This window comes from Heloderma suspectum, chromosome 1 (assembly GCF_057233095.1).
Source record: "Heloderma suspectum isolate Gila_16-S chromosome 1, 16-S_ref, whole genome shotgun sequence".
Classification (NCBI taxonomy): Eukaryota; Metazoa; Chordata; class Lepidosauria; order Squamata; family Helodermatidae; genus Heloderma; species Heloderma suspectum.
Window position 1 is genome coordinate 269,297,984 of NC_139458.1, and position 16,033 is coordinate 269,314,016.

General features: G+C 44.0%; 1 long non-coding RNA gene across 1 annotated transcript; it reads left to right on the forward strand.

Moving 5' to 3' along the window:
- Positions 1-10,770: 10,770 nt before the first annotated feature.
- LOC146359094 (uncharacterized) lies at positions 10,771-15,752 on the forward strand. Its single transcript, XR_014787191.1, has 3 exons — positions 10,771-10,941; positions 11,345-11,409; positions 14,023-15,752. It is a non-coding gene; the product is annotated as an uncharacterized LOC146359094 (long non-coding RNA).
- The last annotated feature ends 281 nt before the right edge of the window (positions 15,753-16,033 follow it).

Genomic DNA, 16,033 nt, shown 5'->3' on the forward strand with positions numbered 1-16,033 from the left:
CAGAAGAAGAGGCTTCTGAGTTAAGTATTCAGGGAGAGGACGTGATTACAGAAAGCATCCACCCCCATAGGACGCAGTTCTCCAGGAAGACCGCAGGCATATGTCCCCCAGCATCCAGAGGTGGTTGTGTTGCCATCCTTGGGCTCTGATGATGCCAGCCATGAAGACACCAGCATGCCACAGGCACCCCTGTGTCATCTCAGCCTGAGGTTGCTAAAACAGAATAGCACCCTTTAAGAGAAAAGGCTTCAGTTAGTGTGGAGGTGTGGCTAACCAGCCTAAAGGAAGCAACCCCCTACTTAAGCCTCAGTCACAATTTGCTGCCTGTTGGAGAAACATACAGATAAGCTTGTCTGGCTTCCAGCCTTAAGCCTGCTTAGAGTTCTCTCTGGTGCTGTCCTCTTCCTGTTCTGCCTTTCTGAGAAACCTGACAGGCCCCATACCCTGATAAATACCTGATCCATAGTGGAACCCTGTAACCCAGGCCTCACCAGTGCCCAATGATGCTAAACCCTTGACACAAACAAGGCACAAGAGAACATAAATGGCTTGGGGCCAGGTTATCTGTGATCTGTAGATCTTGTGACATTTTTTAGAGGTTAATACCTGCAAAATGTCTGATGTAGCTGTGAGATTTATTATATTTGCCTTATCAGTGGCTCCTGGTTTTTATGGTATATATAGATTTTATGGTTTTACCTTTTATGCATTGGTTCTCTTTTACTGTAGGCCACCTTAAGAATCTTTGTTAATGGGTGGCATATGCATCCCATTAAAATAAATAAGCAAATAAATAAATAAATTAGTAATGAGATAATATATGTGAAGTAGTTCAACCACTATATAGATACTAACAGTACACTGTATAGATATTAACACTGCAGTCCTTTCATGTCTACTCAGACGTACATTCCACTCAGTTCACTGGGCTTACTCCCATGCAACTGTGTGTGTGGACTACAGGGTAAGGCTGAAAGTCTATCGAGCTCAGCGTCCTGTTTCCAGCAGTGGCCAGCCAGATCTTTCCAGGAAGTCCACAAGGAAGGTCTGAATGTAATAGTCCTTCCATGTTTTTTGTTCCCAGCAGTCACATGGGAGCTGACAGTTCAATTAAAATTTCCAGCAAGGGGGCAGGAAGCAAGATGCTGTGCTCCTGACAGTTGGCCAATGGCTGGTCTTCCCTTGCTGCAGTACAATTTTTTTTTTTGGGGGGGGGGGAGAACACTGCAACTTCCTAGAGGGTCTTGGATTATGAGAGGGGCCAGATTGACCTTCCCTTTAGATTGGACCTATATGATGTATTCCTCTACAAATAACCTTTTATATATGCAGTTTTTTGTAGGAAGCTTTGGTCTCTTTAAATGGCTGTCATATTTCTGTATGCTCATTGCCAAGTTGTTCTACCCTAACCTCCCTTTGAGGACTTGGAACATTTTTACCCCTTGGGAATGATTTATTCTGAATTAGGGATGGGGGAATAAGTTCCACCTTGAAGCTTTGTCTGCTTCGCTCCCATTCTGTTCATGAAGAAACTGAAAGGTTTTATGTGAGTCCGGAAGGGACATGTTTATTTCTTCATTACCTCGTCATTTTTTTTTTTTTAAATGGAGCAACCTTCATTTATTTAATTTATTTGTTAAGTTTTCCTAAAAAAAACAGAGATTGAAAACATATATGTTTGCCCTTCAAATGTCTGTATCTACTGAAGTCAAATTAGAAAGCTAACAAGCACAGAGCCCAAACCTCTACATGTTTACTCAGAAGTAAGTCTTGCTATTTTCAGTGAGGCATACTAAATGTGTACATTCTGATCAAGGAGAAAAAGGAAACTGTCAATTTAATTATGAAGATTTATCCTCTAATTTCCTGCAAAATCTCAACAAATATCCTTGCTGGAGGACTGTTTTATCCCAGTGGTGCCTCTTCCTTGTTCCAAACAAATGAAAAATAATGATTTTTTAAAATCTGTCAAATTTCTGCTGAACCAGCAGTCTCTTTGAACTTGGAATAAATCTGTTTCCTCTCCTCTGAAAGGGCTGATCTTGTGCTGGGCTAATCTGAGATTAGTGAAATTACTCTCAGGACATTAAGAATCACTCAAGGGGCAGATAAATCTCAGTGGCCTCTTGCATCATACCCCACTCGCTAGATGAAATTTGCCTACTTTTTTTATAACTGTCTCCACTACAGTTGAATGTTGAAGATATTTGCTTTTGAAATGAAAAGCCAAATCTTAATTTTGCAATCATTGTATTGTTCAACCATGGTCTATTTTTAAAAATATTTAGTAAGTCCATTGTGCTCTGTTTTTATCAAAGATTCAGCATTACCTTCTGAAAGTCCATGATTTCTTATGGCGCGCCATATGCATTCAGATTTCAGGTGTAAAAAACAAACAGAAAAAGAGATTTGGAAAGGTCAAGGGGAAATAAAGAAAGAAATATGAGGCAAAGGCCCATAAAGGAGTATGTAAACAGAAGCAGTCTCATACGTATGCATCCAGGCTTCCATTCATTTGAAAAGAACTATATAGAATGAAATTTAGAAGTCTTCTATAGCCAAATATTATTGAATAAGGATCCAGTTATAACTTCTAAACACCGTTTCCTCAGTGCATTGGTTTGTGGTTGCTGACAGTTTGTAGCAGATGCTGTGCAGAGGTGTGCTCAGTGGAGGCTGCCGACTCTGTTTTCAGTGCAGCTGTGAATCTGCTCTGGGTTTCAGTCAGAACTCTCAAGGACTTACCCAAGGTGCTCAACCCAACCCCCCAAATGGGTTTAGCACCTTGGAGAGTCCCTTAGAGCTCTGTCTTTTTCTGATGGAAACTCAGAGCGGATTCACAGCCCCACTGATATTGGAGCCACCAGCCTCCATTTAGGCTTGTTTATTCACTTCAGCGGAGGGGAAATGTTCCATGCACAACAGTGGTGGGCAGATTGAGGCTTGTGCGATCTGTTTTGTTTTTTACTGGAACTCTGAGATCCAGCAGCAACCAGAGCCTACTGCAAAAGACATCAACTTAGAATTAAAGAATTCTGAGCCCATGAAGTTGTTTTGACTACTAGAACTGAATGGAGCTCACACAGTCCTTCCACACAAAAAGCCACTTCTGGTTCTCCTAATCTTTCTTCATTTCAGCAGTATAATTTAGGGTGGGAAGTGGGGAGTGGGGAGTTATTTTGTTTTGTTAAACAATTGGGAGTCAGAAATACTACCTTCTGCCCACCGTTGATGGACAACAGCTTTGTTTGAATAGAGCTGCCCTCTCTACTAAAGTGAATGGGGAAGATCAAACATGCAAGATCTTCATGTACATTCTGTAGTATATACAGGCCTCCGGATTAGCTCATATCCAGAGAGTCATGCACATGTGGGACTTCCATTGCTACCTATGGGAGGGGAAGATCTGTGAGTGCTGTAAAATAAATAATTATTTTTTTTAAAAAAAACTAGGCATTTGATTGGGTTCCTCACAGGGCACTGTTCATGGCTGGTGGGCCTTGTCCAGCTTGGTGGACCATAAGTTGTGCAGGCCTAGGCCGATATGTTGGGTTTGGAGGGAGAAAAAACCCAGTGCCCAGATTGAACCCAGTTCAAATCTCCACGGAGTCATGAATCTGAGTGGCCATGGGCAAGCTGGGCATCTCTTTCAGCCTGATCTACCTCAGTGGGTCCTTGTGAGGCTGCAACAGTGCTGCAGGTTCCTTGGAGGAAGGGTCAGCATGTCAGTGGGACCAAGTGTCATTTAAATGCCTTGAGTTACAAAGAAAGGAGATGGATTGCTGGGTGAATATCTCAGTATGTTCATAATGAAGTGAAAAGGGCAAATAGCTCTGCATTGCTGTACAGACCCTGGAGAGTAGAACAATGTGTTTAATAAAAAAACCCTACTTTATCTAATTAAAACTTTGCTCCAAGCATCCGTGGAGGACACAGCACAAATCACGGTAGGACTAGCCAGTAATTACATCCTTGTCACAATTTCTTGTACGGTTTCTTTTTAATGAACACAGACAAGTCTCTGTGTTGGTTTATATCCACCTATTGTTGTGTTACATGTGAACAATTTGCACTTACTGATGGACCAATGGCATGTGACCTGCCCCCTTCTACTTTTGTAACTAACAGGATGTATTTTTGTTTAATGAGTAATGCCGTATGTGACCCATTGCTCATTATTCCCTGGAGAGAGACATACTTCTGCTCCTCTCTGTCAAATCCCACACCCACGCACCCTCAGGTCTCGATCTTAGTGGGAGCCAGCTTCCCAGCAGCTTTCCTCCCACAAAACGTCTGGCCTGACTCAGTAGCTGAAAGTGGGCATCCTTCCTGTACTCAACCTGTTCAGTCTGGTTTCACCATTGCCACTTACACCTCTGACCTGCTTCCTCCCCTCTGATATCGATGGCTTCTTTGAGGATGAAATTGCATCATTTCCTGTCTGGTGCGATTGGAGCGCTCCTTCCTTGTGCCCTTGCAAAGTATCACCACCCGAGTTCTTTTTCTTGGCTTTGCTGCTTTGAGTGGTGCCCTTTTCCTCATTATAGGGAGGAAAGTGGCTCTGTAGTTACAGCGAGTGGCTTTTCCCATGTTAGTCCTACTTAGAGTAGACCGGGGTAGGGAACCTCTGTCAGCCTAATGGCTGAATTCAATTTCAGAGAAGTTCTTGAGGGCCACATTCCAGTGGTGGGCAGGGCTGAAGACAAGGAGGTGGAACCAAAGGCAAAAGTGGTGGGCCAAAGTGCAAAAAATACAACCCCTCCAGCATATTTTAGCTTAAGGCTCTTCCTGCCATTAGCTAAGCCTTAGGAGAGGCATTTCAACCTTTTAGAATGGGGAAAAAAACTGCACAACAGCCAGGAAACCACCAAATGACCGGTGGATGGGGTAAAGGTGGTGGGGCCAGGGGAAGATGGCCATCTAGGGAACCTTGGAGGAGTGAATTGGGACCCCAGGAGGGCCACATGTGGCCCCTGAACCTGAGGTTCCCCACCCCTGGGATAGACCCATTGAAATGAATGGTGCTTAAGTTAGACTAACATTGGATACAACTCAGTCTAACATTCTAAAGCCTGAAAATACTGTTCATTGTAAAATCAAGACATGTTCTTATTAGTGCTGGGCTGAAAATTTATCTCACCTTTTTCTACCATTCTCATTCAATTTGCTAGAAAAGAAATTGCTTTCAAAAAGAAATTCAGAGGAAGAGAAATTTCAGAGAAATTCTCATGAGTTGGGTTTGGGGTTCTTGTGCTTACCTTACCTGTGAGGTGGCTGAGGAGTGTGCATGAGTGTCCTGCCTGTCATTGTAGGGTAATCTCTGTGGCAGCCTATAGCTTCCTTGGCTTCCCGCACTTCAGTTAAAGCCATCATAAGGAAGACATCAGGAAGCAATTCCTCCCATGGGGCTTTTTCAGTTCAGAATGTGCAGGTGGCCTGGGAGGCTACAGAGCAATGGAAAGATGTGTAATAGAGAGAGAAAACACCCCCCGCATCCTTGGCCACCTCACAGTGATTAGGTAAGCTCAAAAATACTACCAAAAGAAATTCAAGGTTCTGCCTCATAAAAGTGGATGCCTCAACACAGTTGATGCACCCTACAGAAGCAGTGCAATAAACCAAAAATCCTGAGGAAAAAAGAACCTGCCCTACAACCCCAGCCAATAGTGAGCTCTATCGGTGAGAAACTGCTGGAGAATTTCTCCTCCCCTAGGAGACATCCAGTGAAATTGTCCCCCCAATTTCTCTGCCCACAAATAGGCTGGAGAATTTTGAGAGGCCCTTTGTGCACAGCTCTAATTCTTATCAGTAGGAAATTTGGCATGGAGAATCTCCACTGTGAGGGGTATTCTCCAATGCAATTACTGGATGTTCTCATAAAGAATAGCTCAGTAATAGCTGTCTTTAAAAGTTTGCTTTGAACTAAAGGCTTCACAGTGTTGGCAAACATCTTTGTGCCTGCTGAAAACATTTTTTATCTTTCTCCTTTTGTCAGTTTAGATTCTGTCAGGAATCCGAGGATATTGCAAGGGTGTACCTTTACACGGTTTGATGAAAAGCTGTGATGTATTCATAAACGTATGAGATTTCAAACTTCCTGTTTTTAACTAAGGGCATTGTAACATATGCCTGTTATGTTAATGTATGTGTTTTCATTATTAAATGTGACCCAGGTAAGGCAGGGTTATTAAAAATGTGTCAGAGACTGAGTGAAAGGTGGGAGGGGCGTGTGTGTGTGTGTGTGTGTGTGTGTGTGAGGATTCTGCGGTTCTTAAGGAATAAACTGACAGGAGTCAGATAAAGCCTTAGGGGGGCTTGAAGAAGCAACATCAAGTCAGAAAGGGGGTTTGTGTATAGGATTTTAGGAGGAGTAGAGTAGGTAGGTTGGTCAGGACCAAGCATTGTTGTTGTTGTTGTTGTTGTTGTTCAGTCGTTCAGTCGTGTCCGACTCTTCGTGACCCCATGGCCTTCCTGTCCTACGCACTCTCCCCGAGTGTGCTCAGGTTCATATTCATTGCATCGGTGATGCTATCTAGCCATCTCATCCTCTGCTGTCCCCTTCTCCTTTTGCCTTCAGTCTTTCCCAGCATCAGGGTCTTTTCCAGAGAGTTTTCTCTTCGCATTAGGTGGCCAAAATATTTGAGCTTCAGCTTCAGTATCTGTCCTTCCAATGAGCACTCAGGGTTGATTTCCTTTAGGATTGACTGATTTGACCTCCTTGCAGTCCAGGGGACTCGGAAGAGTCTTCTCCAGCACCACAGTTCGAAAGCATCAATTCTTCGGTGCTCAGTCTTCCTTATAGTCCAGCTCTCACAGCCATACATTACTACTGGGAAAACCATAGCTTTGATTAGACGGACCTTTGTCGGCAAGGTGATGTCTCTGCTTCTTACTATGCTGTCTAGGTTTGCCATAGCTTTCCTCCCAAGGAGCAAGCGTCTTTTAATTTCATGGCTACAGTCACCATCTGCGGTGATCTTGGAGCCCAAGAAAGTAAAATCTGTCACTGCTTCCATTTCTTCCCCTTCTATATGCCAGGAAGTGATAGGGCCAGATGCCATAATCTTAGTTTTTGTAATGTTGAGTTTCAAACCAGCTTTTGCACTCTCCTCTTTCACCCTCAACAAGAGGCTCTTTAGATCCTCTTCACTTTCTGCCATTAGGGTGGTATCATCTGCATATCGGAGGTTGTTGATAATTCTCCCAGCCATCTTAATTCCGACCTCTGATTCATCCAACCCGGCATTTCTCATGATGTACTCTGCATATAAGTTAAATAAGCAGGGTGACAATATGCAGCCTTGTCGTACTTCTTTCCCAATTTTGAACCACTCGGTTGTTCCATGTCCGGTTCTTACTGTTGCTTCTTGACCCTCGTACAGGTTTCTCAGGAGACAGGTAAGGTGGTCTGGTACTCCCATCACTTTAAGAATTTGCCACAGTTTGTTGTGTCATAGAATTCTTCGTGTTACAAATACATATTTTATTTGTTTTTTAAATTACAGACTCCCATGAGTTGATTGAATTGTCACACTACCATTATTAAATCTATTTCCTTGTTACTTCTCCTGTAGTGGGTTGAGAGAACCAATTGAGCATATTGAGTTTCTCTGGAACCCAGATAGAGTAAAAAGGGCTGAAGCTTGGGTGTCAGTGGGAAAACTGATCCAGGTGAAAGCAGGCATTTCCTGAGGGGTTTGTTTCTCAGTTTCAGAGGTGGAGGTTGGGGAAGAGGAGGAACCCAGGCAGGAACATCACTCACAGGCACATATTGCTGCTGCAATTCATGTCTCTTGGGCAGATTGAAGCTATCATGTTGGAAACTGCTCCCATCCCCCACCCCCACCCCCACCCCCAAATCACTGGAGCAGCCTGGAGCAGTGTGTGTTTGTAGAAATGGGAACTGCTGCATCTTTGTCTGTCTGGGTTGAGTCCAGTCTTAGTACTACTTAGAGCAGACCCATTAAAATTAATGGAATATAAGTTAGACTGACATTGGACACATATATGCCATGCTGCTGCATGTGTTGGGCACATTGGGCTGCTGCATGAGTTTGCCCATGGCCAAGTCCTGCACTTAACATGCTTCTGCACATGACTGTGCATGAAGTGCTTCTTCATATATGTGTGCATGGGCAAGAGGGAAACAGGGTGAGACTGCCATGACTTCCCTTGTTTTTTAAGCTTTGGCTTTTTCTCACTCCCTCTAATCCTTTTTAATAGCTCTCCTGTGTTCACTTGATTTGCAGTCTTTGATAACAGTGGGCTCCCTCCTTCCCAAAGTGGTTGTAACCCACTTTGTTTCAGCTTTAGCTCAAGCCCTTTCAGTGGGCTATATTGCATGCCAAGTTAAGAGGGCTAAGCCATAGGCAGCGGGGGGAGGAGGGGAGAAGGTGGGAACCAGAGTGGGAGGAGATTAGGTTAGGACATCATACCAGGAGTTGGAGCCTAGTGATGAAGCTGGGAGCCATCAGTGCTGAAGAACAAGCGAAAACATTCCAGAGCCAGGAAGATGGGTGTTTCGGGCGGTCACTTGCGAATTGTCCCCAAAGAGGAAATGCATTGCAAAAAAAAAAAGAGGAGAAAAGAGGACATTGGTTTGCATATGCTCATATGGATAGATACAAATGTAGACATTATTATAATTTAAATGCAAATACAGTACATCTCACCATAGTGTGAAAGACTGACCAGGTGACCTGTGTGCTTGTCTGCTCAGTCTGTTGTCCAGGTGCTGTTGATGGGCAGCTTCAAGGCCCAGCTCTTCCCTTCTTATGGTTCTTTATCTCTAACCTGGAGTTGGACTGGGCGGTCGTTAAAGTAGAGGAAGCCTTCAAAATAGAGGACAGTCCCTGCAGCCCTTCAAATATTCCTCCAGCAGCCCCTCAAATGTTGCTTGGGTGAAGTCACAGCCCTTCTTTTTACAGCCCTTCCTGTCAAGAAGGGCCCATTGGACCATTCAGACAGAGCCGGGGAATACTTCACTGCCCAGGAAGATGCTCCAACCTACACTTCCAATGACTCACCACATGGGGCAGCAGCACACAGAAAGGAGGGTTCACAATTCATTCTAGCAGTTCCTGACACTAATGTGTTTTTTAAGCTATTGGGCACACTGTGAAGATAATAATAAAACCAGGAATAATATGGGGATAATGATAAACCTGCCTTACAGGGTGGATGTGAAAATTACTGAGATCATATTCTGAAGAGTATAGATGTATTAGAGAGCTGCTGCGAAGTCAAAGTCCTCCAATCCCCCCCCTCAAGGTTCAATGGATTCCCTTTTCAAAAATAAAAAGAGGAATTCTAGAATCAAACACTTTTGCTTTAACACAACCATCAAGATATATAGGAACAAACATGTTTGCCCATTCGAAGGTAAGTAAAGGTAAGAAGCATTGCTCTCACTCTCATTCTGTTTTGTGACTTCACCACCTAGCCCAATATGATTGGCTGTGTTGCCTGATCAGGAAATCTAGAGTGAGGACAGGCAATGCTTCCTGCCCTTAATTTGAATTGGCTTTATGACATTATCACACAGTCTAATCTGGTGGTTGCATAATGATATGATGCAATCACATTGCCTCTGGGTTACATCCAATGTTGCACAAGTGACTCCTGCTCACTCAACAGAACTTCCCCTTCCTACCCCCACTGTCCTATCACCCCCAATCTGCTCTACAAGGTCACCCCCACCCCCAGCCTTCAGGAGTAGATTTTGGCAGGGGGAATTGCTTCCTCCAAGTCTTTGGAGACTTCATGAAGCTTTCAGGCCCACCAATTAAAACCCCTTGTGCTCTGAAAAATTTCATTGACATTCCCGCCCCACGTCCTAAAAAAAAAAGAAAAGAAATCCAGCGCAGCACTTGTAAGATTGTGCCAGGGGATTCTAGAACAATTGTGCTGGGGAAATGACAAGCAGGAGAAAGCAACTCCTGCTGCAATGCGGATCCCCAGCTTGCTTGTCCATGAAAAATAACAGACTGCAGAGGGGAAGGCAAGCGCAGCCAGCATCTGAGTATGAACTAGTGTGCTGTAAAATTAGATTTTGGAAATTGCCCTTTGTCTGCTCCTCTCTCAGTCTTCTAAACAGAGTCTGTGGAGCAGCTAAATCTATTTTAAGAGCTCCGAATACTTTCACTAAGCAAATATTCAAAAGACATGATACAAGGAAGCCTACTAGACTGATGCCAGAAAATCACTCAAGTAAATCAGTGATGGGATATAACTGCAAAGTGATTCCAGCACCTCTAGGAAATACATCCTCAGTCAAACCTCAGATAGCAAGCAATTAAACCCAAATGGCTTCTTTCTTAAAAAAAAAAAAAGTATGATGAACAATACTTGCACTAAAAAGAAAGGAAATCTGTATGCATATTTATAGCCAGAAATGGTTACGTATCTGCCACGGGGTGCTCCTTATTTTAAGATAGCACTTCTGTTCCGATTAAAAATCTGTTGTTCCAAAGGCAGAGTTATTTCATTACACCTGACAGTAGGCCCAGTGTCAGTGGTCAGCATGGGTGGCCAGCTGCCCAGGGCCCAGCAGGTCAGAAGGGCCCATAACTGCCCCCTGCAAGCCCCGCTTGTGAAAGGATGCACCATAGTCAAGCTTGCAGGCCCCATGGCACTCCATTTTAAAAGAAAAAAAAGTAATTATATTTTGAGTAGCAGCATTCTGAACCAGTCAGATGCTGCTTTGGGGGAGAACGTGGCCAATGAGAGCACAGGAGCGAGCCCCACCACAAGGCAGCATTTGATTGGTTCAGAACACTGCTATTCAAAATGTAAGCAATTTCTACTTCTTCTTCCTCTTCCTCTTCCTCTTCTAAAAGTGCATGTTGGCTGGGGCCTGCAGACCTTGTTGTCCAGTTCAGCACTTTGTCAGTGGGGCTGGCCAGCCCAGGTGAGGAAGACGAACCACTGCTTCCCCATCAAGTAAACAACCAGAAGGAAGGGAGGGAACTTCTGTGGGTGACTTTGGGCAGGTGGGGGGCCTCTGTGGACAGGAGGGTGGTTGGGCAGGGGGGAGCTTGGGCAGCAGCAGTGGCTATGGACAGTTGGGGCTTAGGTGGCAGTCTTGGTGGCGGTGGGCTTGGAGCTTTGGCAGTGGTGGGCAGGGGGGCTTTGGCAGCAGGCAGGCTTTGGCAAGTGGGCAGTGGGCCGGAGGCTTCAGCGGGCAGGTGGGTGACTTCTGCAGGCTGATGGGGGGCTTGGGTGAGTGAGTGGGAGGGGGGCTTTGTGGTGGCATGGGTTTATTGGCTGAACTATGCCAAGGGTTCACTGGCATCTGGTACTGGCACTGCCTGACAGAGATGTTTTTCTCTTCCTTATCCAACAGATGCTTCACACACATTTTACATGGCTTCTATCCCTGTGTATAGTCTGTTCTTCTGCACCAAAAAGGTAAGTGAAGTTTCTTCAGTAAGCAAGAAAAAAGAACTAGCTATTTGTTAGCTTGCTGTCCAGATGAGAATGTCAAAGCAATGTAAAATCATCTTTAGCCAGGGTGAGATTAAGGTCCCTGGGCCACCAGGGCAATCGTTATTCTGGATTCTCATTTGTAATACAAACCCCAAATATACAGACAAATAGGAACTCATGGCAAAGGATTGCTATGACTTTCTTTTTCTTCATAGTAACCATTTCCAGAGGGGTGTCCATGTTAATCTATTGCAACAAAAACAACCAAGAGTTTTGTGGCACCTTAAAGACTAACAGATTTATTATGGCATAAAGCTTTCATGGATTTTGCAGAACGATCACCCAGTCATTAGAACTAGTCTAACCTAGCAGAATGAAAGAGTACTGGCATGTCTGCCAGCTCTTCTCCTTTGAGTAGACTACCAGGTTTCCCTGACAACATCCTACTCTAGAGTTCTATTCCCTGCTCCCAACATAATTGCCCCTTGGTTCTGAATTCTGTCCCAAGGTTCAGGAGCCTTGTGATCTTCCTTTTATTTAACGAGGACAGCCATTTTTAAAGAACTGAACATATGTATGCATATGATGTAAGGCTGCATAATGATGACCATTACTGAAGAAGAGGAAGGTCAAGTGACCTAAGCACCAGATTGCTACAGGGGTCATAAGAATATAAGAAGAGCCATACTGGATCAGACCAAGGGTTCATGTAGCCCAGAATTCTGTTCACACAGTGGCCAACCAGCTGTCGACTGGGAACCCACAAGCAGGACACGAGCGCAACAGCACCCTCCTGCCCATGTTCCCCAGCAACTGGTGTACATAGGCTCACTGCCTCTGGTACTGGAAAAGTTATAGCACTTGTATTTTAGGGAGGAAGTTGGGAGAGGGGGAAGAAGGTGTACAAAACCCTGTCACAGACACACTGGGTACTGCATGATTATATAAGAGTTTCTGTGGATTGAATGGACACCTAGGAATTCTAAGGAATTGATATCTAGGAGCTCTTAAAAAAATTACCACCCACTTTCAGTGAGTAGAAGTTTGCATCATACTCTTTGTTTAAGCAAAATGTTTGTTCTCTCTCTCTCTCTCTCTCTCTCTCTCACTACTGAGTTCATTTCCTGGCACAATTCAAGGTGCTGGTGTTAACCAATAAAGCTCTTCATGGCTTGGGGTCACGGTATCTGAAGGACTGCCTCTTCCCATATGTTCCTGCCCATGTCTTGAGATACTCACCCTTATCCGAGTGCCCTCACACTCTGGGATTCGGCAGGTCGCAGGTGGCTACTTGTGAGTGGGCCTTTTCTGTTGTGGTCCCCAAATTATGGAAAGCCCTCTCCAGAGAGGTCTACCTGGCACCAACTGACTTTTCAGCACTTGTTATTTTCCCAAGCCTTTTAAATGCTCAAGTATAGGATTGCACCCTAACGGCGCAATCCTATTCAGATAGGTGGCCACCTCTGAACTTGGACGCAACCGCCTATCCACTGCAGGGCAGGAGAAGCATGGAAGGAATCGTTACCTACACTATTCTCCTGCCCTGCATTTTCAGCGAGACAGCCGATTGCGGCTGTCTAGCTGCAGGACGGCAGAGCGGGGGAGGAGGCTGCTGTACAACACATTGGATGTGTCGTATCAGCATTTCCGCCCTCCCTGCCCTGGAACGTCCTCTGGGAATGCCCCTTTTCATCCGCTCCACGCTCCTCTTGCGAGCGCGGAGCACGGGGCTGTTCCGTGCTGCCTCTGAGGCAGCGTGGAAGTGGGGGGAGGTCGGTTCTCCAAGAACCGACCTCAGAGCGTGGGCTCTGAGGTCGGTTCCCAGAAAACTGACCATCTAGCTGCTTTCTAGCAGCCATAGGATTGCTCCCTAAGAGAATTGATATTCCTCACTCAGTCTGTGATTACTCACCACAAAAGCCCTCTTTTCCCCCTATAGCTAAATCGTGGGGTAGTATTATAAGAAAGTTAATATAAACTACAAGTCCAGAAATTGAAATTAAGGAAAATATTTAACTGTTAATGCTTATTGAAATTTCTTTGTTAGTCTCTGATAGATTCCTAAAGGAAGAAAAAATTATTTGACATGCTCAGTACTGAGAATTAATAAATTGGTGTGAAGGATGAGTTAGTAAGCATCAATCATGTCTATGACTTTGATTATGATTTTGTATTTGTAAGACAACTGCTGGATGTTGTTGTTAATCTGGCATGGTACTGAGATTGTAAAGTGCTTTTGCTCAGGACCTTGGCTGCCAGGTTTTCCTTGGCTACAATGTCTTAGTGGCAGTAAAGGATGAAGAAAAGGAATGGTGAATTTTCAAGGTTAGATTAGCATTTGTCTTGCATTTCACTTTCAGTCATGTCATTATATTAAAATCAAATGTTCATTTAGAGAACTTAGAATTATGGAGTGAGAAGGGGAAACCATGCATAATCTATTATAGCCCTATCTTCTACCATGAATAAAGAAGGGCCTTCTGATACTTACACCGTCCCCAACACATTCTTGTTTAACTCTTTTTTTTAACAGCTCCAGGGGAGATTCTACAACCTCCTTAGATAATAAATTCTATTGGTTAATGGTTCTTACAGGTCATGATCCAGCCCCCGGTGTGATATTTGCTGCTGCAAACTTTATAATGCTGCAATTTATAATCGGAGACTGGAATGTGCGACAAAAGAACTTTACTTGAACTCTGCAAATCTTATTATGACAGTCTAAAATGACTACTATTCTAGGTTTCTAATCTTTATTTAGAACAATGTGTTTGCAAATAGAATTTGTGGACTGGTACACAAGCACCACGGCATGCATGAAGCTCTCTAGCTGTACAATAATCTTTCCAGGCTTAGGACATTTCCACTCCAACAAGGCACACCTACAGCCTGCACATTCTGAGAAGGAATGATCTGCTTGGTGGATAATTTAAAAATCGTAGGAGAAGGACTACATGACAGTTATATACTCTTTCGTATGTAGACTGTAAACCCTGCATCACTTCCAGGTTCTCTGTTACTCCCTTTAATATCAAACTCAGGTGGTGACTGGTGAGTGCCAAAAGAAATAGAGGCAAACTGTGGCCACTCATTTTGCTGCTTTTTATTCTTTTTCACTGAACAGCTGCCACAATTTTTCATGGGGTGTTTGCAACTACTTAAGGATCAGACAGGAGTTATGTTAAACAAAGTTCTACAATGGCCCATTTATGCCTGTGATATTGCATGGATGGGCCCTTTACAGCTGTTATGTGTGCAATATTAAATTTATGGACGTTCCCAAGTTGCAATTTTTTCGCAAAATGGTGACTGCAGGAATGACGGGCGCTTGCAAACAGTTCAGGGTAGGTGTGGGCGGCTCAGCAAGCATGGAGGGGGGCACGAGCAGGTCTAGGAATGTGCAAGTGAGGACAGCGTCTGGGCTGGCGCCCAGAAAACCTGGACCAGGGGGGTGTCTGTCTATCCTTCCTTCTTACTCCTCACTCTCTGTGTCCCTCCTGCTCTGTGTCTGTACTATTATGCTGAGTTACTTTCTAGGAGCTATTCCCTCAAGCCTTCCCTCTGTGTCACTGAGTTATTCTTCCTGTCTGCTACCCAACTCTCCTGCCTAGTTCCACATACATTGATAGAGGAGGGACCTGAGTTCTGCAGAAGTACAAAAACTCTTTCAAAAACACACTAAGGGGCAGCGTCATTCCTGCCCCCAAGCCAGCCCAGTCAGAATTTAGCATGCTCATTAGCCAAGGACTACTGGGTATCAGTTGGAAAAGAGAAATGGAAAACTCTGTGTGTGTGTGTGTGTGTGTGTGTGTGTTGCATTTTCTAATAGTGTCCATGTTTAGTATGATACTATAGAAATGTTAGGGAGTTATGTGATCAAGCATGCAAGCCAGGGCATTGCAGCCTATTATCTTTTCTTGTGGTTTTTAAAAGTCTATACTGAGAAAAAGGAAGGTATTCCTGTCTACACATTCATTCATTGCCTTGCATTAATCTCAGATACAGTATATGACTCGCAAGGTTTGGATAGTAAAATTAATGTTGTGCAGGCTAAACAGTGTGTTATCACTTTAGGGCATGTGATCACATCTATGTTTTGAAGCTGCCCAAAAGGTGCAAGAAGTGTAAGCCTTTCAAGATCAAACTTGCATATATTACAGTTTTGCTATTCCACCCTTGTCTACAAAATAGCAAACCTACAAAGAGCATCAATCTGACGTGTTGCATTTCCAAAGCAGCTGATTTCCTGTGGAAAAGCCTGGAAAACGACAACAGAATGTATTTCCCTTCACTGAGTATGTATGTAATAAATAGGAAAGGAAGATATGATGTTATATGTATTCTTTAAAGAGGGAAAAAAACCCAGCCCAAATGGCAACTACATGTTATGATCCTTTGACAAATGCTCTGAAATCGGATGGCTAAAACAGGTTGCCGGGCAACATGATGGAAGAGTAAAATAAAACAGAAGATTTACAGTGAAGTCACTGATGGAAAGCATATAATGTTTGTTTTCCTCTTTGAACAGTGGGAAGTTCAGAATAGCCTTTTCAGGGTCAGTTTCCTTTGAAAGGCAGAGCACCGGAGAAAAGCTTCTTGTTTAAAA